Source organism: Phycodurus eques, chromosome 18, assembly GCF_024500275.1.
Source record: "Phycodurus eques isolate BA_2022a chromosome 18, UOR_Pequ_1.1, whole genome shotgun sequence".
Lineage (NCBI taxonomy): Eukaryota > Metazoa > Chordata > Actinopteri > Syngnathiformes > Syngnathidae > Phycodurus > Phycodurus eques.
In genome coordinates, this window is record NC_084542.1 from 2,239,950 (window position 1) to 2,246,250 (window position 6,301).

At 40.9% G+C, this 6,301-nt stretch overlaps 1 long non-coding RNA gene across 1 annotated transcript; it reads left to right on the top strand.

The window, feature by feature from the left end:
• The first annotated feature begins 340 nt into the window (after positions 1 to 340).
• Positions 341 to 3,998, top strand: LOC133416718 (uncharacterized). Its single transcript, XR_009770269.1, has 3 exons — positions 341 to 431; positions 1,217 to 1,302; positions 3,711 to 3,998. It is a non-coding gene; the product is annotated as an uncharacterized LOC133416718 (long non-coding RNA).
• The last annotated feature ends 2,303 nt before the right edge of the window (positions 3,999 to 6,301 follow it).

Below are 6,301 nucleotides of genomic sequence, written 5' to 3' on the forward strand. Positions count from 1 at the left end.
GCACATTCGCACACACACACTATCAATAAGTCTGGTCGACAAACTGTTTCTTCATTCAGTCATTTCAGTAAATAAAGCAAAACAAAATTCTGTAAGGCATGCGTGTGTATTGGGGCACTTAAAAATTGAAATGGTGGCAGCCTGCCAGCTGTGTGTGGACTCCTATTTAACAGGAGTTTGAATGTGATTGGTTACTCCTGAACACAGACACATGCCAGTTATAAGAGGGAGTGCGCCCTTGTGCAACCAGATTTATTTGATTACTGTTATTGTATTGAAACTTTATTTAACCAGGTAAAACACCAGTTGAGACAGAACAAAAGAAAACTCTGTTGTGTAACTTCTGTCACATTAATGGTGGAAAAAGTTGTAAAATTATTTATTTTGGTCTAAATTCTTTTGCATCACAAAAACCTGGCATTTGAAAAGAGGTGAGTCGACTTTATACTGTGTATCCTCTGCAGCCTTGTTCCTGTTTTTGCAATCTCTGCCTGTTGGGCCTATTGTGCTGTTTAACACATGGAAACAAAATAATATAAGACCATTTCTTGGAATTGAATTTGAGATTTTATTCATTGTTCGTTATTTTATAAATATCTTATTTATTATGTTTTAGATTAAGTGAAATTGTTTAGCAATAGCTGAATTTTCACATTCATATTTTATGTTGTTCTTTTTATTTTATTTGACGTTAATGCTGATTAAAGTTACTCACCATTTACTCAGTCCTTGAGTAGTTTTTTTCACTGAGTTCTTTCTTACTCTTGCTCAAGCACTTATTTGGAGGACTGTTTTTTTTTACTTTTACTTGATTCACATTATTCTAAAGTATCAGTACTCCTACTTGAGTACAATATTTGGCTACTCTACCCACCTGTGATAATCGAACATATCTCCATGCTAAAAAAAAGTAGCTCACCAGCCATTGCCTCCTTTCGGTTAATATACGTGAGTGTTGGATGATGCCAAATTGTTGATATTTCCAGGCAGATCGCCCAGAGGCATACTGAAATTTAAATGCAAATTTTCTGATCTCCTATTTATGGATGTATAATGTCAACCTCACGATCGAACTGTTCATGGCCGAGTCTAGCAAGTGTGCATTGACAATGAGGACGTAGTGGATCCTGATGAGGATATTGCAGGAGATGACCTTGACCCCCCCCCCCCCCCTCCGCCCCCCCCCCCCCCCCCCCCCCCCCCCCCCCCCGCCCAGCCACCACGTGAACCACCAGCTGCACGCGATGAAACATCAAGGAACTCTACAAGGGACAGACTGGCTGCAGTAATTCCACCGCCGGGGTAAGGCTAAAAAAATAAATAATGCTTATGCGTATTTATTTTCTTTACTGCCTGGTTTAAGTGAATCGTGCATTTTAAGATGAAACTGTATAGTCTTTATTTTTTATTAAATTGTAGAAAACGGGTCATCTTACATTTTTAACAAATGAGTGAAAATGTCCTTTTGTGTCAAACGAATTATTATTCATTGTTGTTCATTGTTATGTCATTTAAAATTGTCTACCAGTTTATAGGTCAATGCTGTTTCTTCAGTTGACTGGTAGAGTATTTTGAAATTGTTTATAATGTACACTACCACAAGGTAAGCTGAATTCCTTTTTACATACTTTGATCTACGTCAGGAACACCTCATTAAAGGAGGAACCCATTTCGTCAAACTGTATTATTTATTGCCTAGCACTGTTCAATCAGTAGCATATAATAAAAACTAGCACAAATGTACAAATATATGTATCAAATATACACAATATAACATTACACTTTTACCATTACCAAAGAGTAGATGTGGACAACAATGCATACCTTTTTTAACATTTTTAAATAAATGTTTTAATTTTTTTTTAACCTCGCCTGTTCAGCTGCATGGCTTTGCAAAATGGTGGATCTGTATGCCGTTTGTGCTGGAACCATTTTGTTGTGCAACAGGGGAGTACTCCCTCTGCTTATTTTTAATTTTTATTGAAAATGCAGCCGGACAGAAAAGGGTTTTAGAGGACAGACAGGGTGGACAAGAGGAATAGGGGTGCGAACCACACGCAAAAAGAGACTCAGAGCTGCGAAGAACATACGAACCTTGACAAGACAATATGGATTCTATTTTCACATGGAGGCATCACTTCATCACAAAGTTCCCGAATTACACTTGTCGATTACTGTGTAGCCCTGTGGATGTGTTGCAGTGGACACCTCGTCAAACACAAATACCTCCCCACCGCCACCTTCACCGAGCAATCAAGTACTGTATGTGCCACTTACCAGAAAGCAAACGCTGTTTGCTAATGCTAAGGTGTGCATCCAGCAAATCTCAATGCAGCTCTGCTTACCTTTTGGTAAATGGTAAATGGAGTGCACTTATATAGTGGTTTATCTCCACCATCACAGTGTCCACAGCGCTTTACAAAGCCTTAAATTCACTCACTCACACACACATTCATTCACCAATGGGTGACTGCTGCCATGCAAGGCGCTGCCTGGCCCACTGGGAGCAAATTAGGGTACAGTGTCTTGCCCAAGGACCCTTCGACATGCGGACAGTCGTAGCTGGGATTCAAACCAGTTACTCTTCGGTCACTGGACGACCTGCTCTACCTACTGAGCCACAGCCGCCCTTTTGGCTTTGATGTGATAGTTTTCAGAATTCAGTGGTCAGAATCTGGCCATCACTTCAAGGTGGCTCTGGAGATTTACCCAGTCTGCTATGACATTGGCTGAATACAATCATTGAGGTGGCATTTATATAAATGAGCTGAAATGTGGGCGGCACGGTGGCCGACTGGTTAGAGCGTCAGCCTCACAGTTCTGAGGACCCGGGTTCAATCCCCGGCCCCGCCTGTGTGGAGTTTGCATGTTCTCCGCGTGCCTGCGTGGGTTTTATCCGAGCACTCCGGTTTCCTCCCACATCCCAAAAACATGCATGAATTGGAGACTCTAAATTGCCCGTAGGTGTGAATGTGAGTGTGAATGGTTGTTTGTTTGTGTGTGCCCTGCGATTGGCTGGCTACCAGTTCAGGGTGTACCCCGCCTCCTGCCCGATGACAGCTGGGATTGGCTCCAGCGCGCCCGCGACCCTAGTGAGGAGAAGCGGCTCAGAAAATGGATGGATGGATGGAGCTGAAATGTGAAAATGTTAAAAATCATTACGCTTGCTCACAGACATATTTCTAGAAATAGATAAAACATTGACTTGGTTGTTTGATTTCACAATTGATGGGTGAGCAGGCACTCCAGAGACACAGCTATTTACAAAAAGAAAATGGAGCCACACCTACTATCAGACTGCCGATCACAGCAGTTGAACTTCAATGTTGCATTTCCTAACTCTGCAAAACCAAACAACTCCGATGTGAAACTTCCCAAAAATAATAGCTAGGGTCATTTCCATTGAAGCCAATCACAAGCCCACATGTATTAACATCATCACATTCCTGTTACTTGTCACCCACTGTACGTCATCAAATGTGTCTGTGTCCATGATTTCTTGTTAACGCTCTGCTAATATAACTTTGACTGTGCCTGGAATTGAGTGTCATAAAATATGTTGACTTTCAACTGTATTGCCCATGGTTGATTGACTGAAACAGTCCAAGAGAGATGATATCATGAAACTCATCAGTGAGTGATAGTTATCAGGTTTGCAGAATGTACAAGGAAGCCTTTGACAAGACAGTGACGAGTCTGCGTATCAACAGGAAATGGAGTGGCTGGGACTTTGGTGTGGCCAACACAACCTGGAGCTGAACAACGGTGCTCAAAGCGGTAGAGAAGATTGTGGATTTCAGGAAACATGCTTCACCACAGCTGCCCCTTACGCTGTCCAACTGCCCTGTGTCACCTGTCAAGACTTTCAGGTTCCTGGGAATTACAGTTTCTCAGGACTTGAAGTGGGAGACCAACATCAACTCCATCCATAAAAAGACCCAGCAAAGGATATACTTACTGCGGCGTCTGAGGAAGCACGGACTGCCACAGGAGCTGTTGAGGCAATTCTACACAGCAGTTATTGAATCAGGTCTGTGTTCATCCATCACAGTCTGGTTTGGTGCTGCCACAACAGTCAAGGCTGGTGAAAAATGTACCTACCTCTTAAGGACTTGCACGCTGCTAGGACTAAAACAAGGGCACACAAAATCCTCTTGGACCTTCCACATCCTGGTCACCACCTACTCCTTCCATCAGATAGATGGAAGATCGAACAATGCAAACTAAAACCAGCAGACATTACAACAAGTTATTCTCTCTTGCTATTAACTTCTTAAACAGTTAGAAGTCCCAAGAGTAGCTGGTGGGTTAGCTGCTCGGGCTTTGAGCCTGCTGGTTAGCGCACTTGACTCAACCCGGGGGACGGTGGTCACATTGGTTTAAACCTTGGGCAGAAGTGTGCAGGATGACCACCGTCACACTGCACGTGTGTGATTAGTTTCACTGTGTGGTGTACAACACAAATATACAGCAGAGTATGAGTTGAATTTCCCCTTGAGTGATTATAATGAATTATTACATTTAAATTAAATTTACAATCTGGAATGTTTGGCCAACTCTCTGGCTTTGTTTGTAGTGAATGCGGATTTTTCTGTAATAATACTTTCTAAATTATTCAGAACGAACGATGACAATTACGTAATGTACACAGCATGAAGAAAAAGATGTGGTTAATTTTATGTTTCTAATCGCATTTGTGACTTTTTTTGAGTCAGTTCACCTCAGCTATGTTTTACTTCGTCCCACAAGACACTCAGTCAGAAATAATGCAAAAAACAACTCTCCACTGCCTGAAAATAAAGTGGCTACACTCATTCGGCTGATGTGTCATCTACTTTGTGGCAAACAATTCTGGGAAGTATATACATGAGCTGAGAGGCGGCAGGAAGGATAGGAGTTAATTTGCTTCCTCTACCGTCATGGGCTCCATGTCCATGTGGGTATAGAGAGCGAGAGAGAGGCTGGCACACCGGCTTTCTCATGTACAGCGTGGGTACAAGCATGACGTGCACGAAATCACACACTCACACAAAAGGCAACCTTATACCATTTACTATGAAACTATTTAGAGGTGGTAATTCCCACCAATATCAAGCCTCCTAACGATTCACCGATGTGAGTATTGTCCTGTGTCACACTGTTTTACTTTGATATTCCTTCACTGTCTTCGTTTGGCTTAGTTCCAGGATTCTGACCTTTTCCACTGGGCCGACCAGTGGAAATGCTAACATGAGAGACAGACATTTAGACAAACCAGAATAATCAGTTTTTCCAAAGGGTCCTCCCATTTTCCATTGTCTTGCGATATTGTTAACTTTGCGCTGTGACTATCAGCCCCTACACATATTAGGTTTAATGGATCTGGCTTGAGAAGAAAGCAATACACAATATACAGTGACGTGCAAACATAGTTGAACCTTTGTACATTTTCCACGTTACAGTCACAGATGTATTTTGTTAAGATTTCATGTGATAGACCAATACAAAGAGCCACATAATTGTGAAGTGGAAGGAAAATGACACAAGGTTTCAAATATTTTTCCAAATAAAAATCTGAAAAGTTGGGTATAAGAACGTATTCACCAAACCAAATGTCAATACTTTGTAGAAATTAGCAATTGCAAGTGATAGTGTTTTGGGGTACTTGGCAGATCTTCGGACTGACATTTTTGCCATTCATTCTTTGCAAAATAGAGGAACGTCAGTCAGATTGGGTGGAGAGAACACTAATGTTCAAGTCTTGCCACAGAGTCTAAATGGGAAAAAGCTCTGGACTTTGACTGTCTCAGCCACCATTGCAGAAGTTGAGGTGGACAAATTGTTCATGAGTAAGCCAAATTAATTTTTTAAGCCAAATTTTTTTTTTTTTTTTAGCAAAACAATTTTTAGCCTCTTGCCAATTGTGGCCAAAGAACTAAACTATAACCAAACTGTCAATTCTGTTTGAAATAAAGCAGAATTACAGTAAAGCATAAGTAGCCAGATAATTAAATGTGCAATAGAAAAACTGAAGACAATAAGTGAGTAAAACATAGTTTTTGCCAGAAAGGTTATTGTAAACAAAATGGAAAGGATGAAAAATGTTTGGAAGCTTTTCTTTATTTCTTTAGATATTTAAAAATTTCCTTAGTTCTCCATGAAAGCAGGAAAATTGTTCCTGTGTTTTAAGAAGAAAAAAAGCATTCATGGAGATCAGTTTGGACTGAGGAAAAATTATCAAAATTTTTGCCCATTTGGATTACGTTTTAGACCAAATACCACCCATGCGGATACGGTCATTCCAAAACTTGAACTTGGGTGA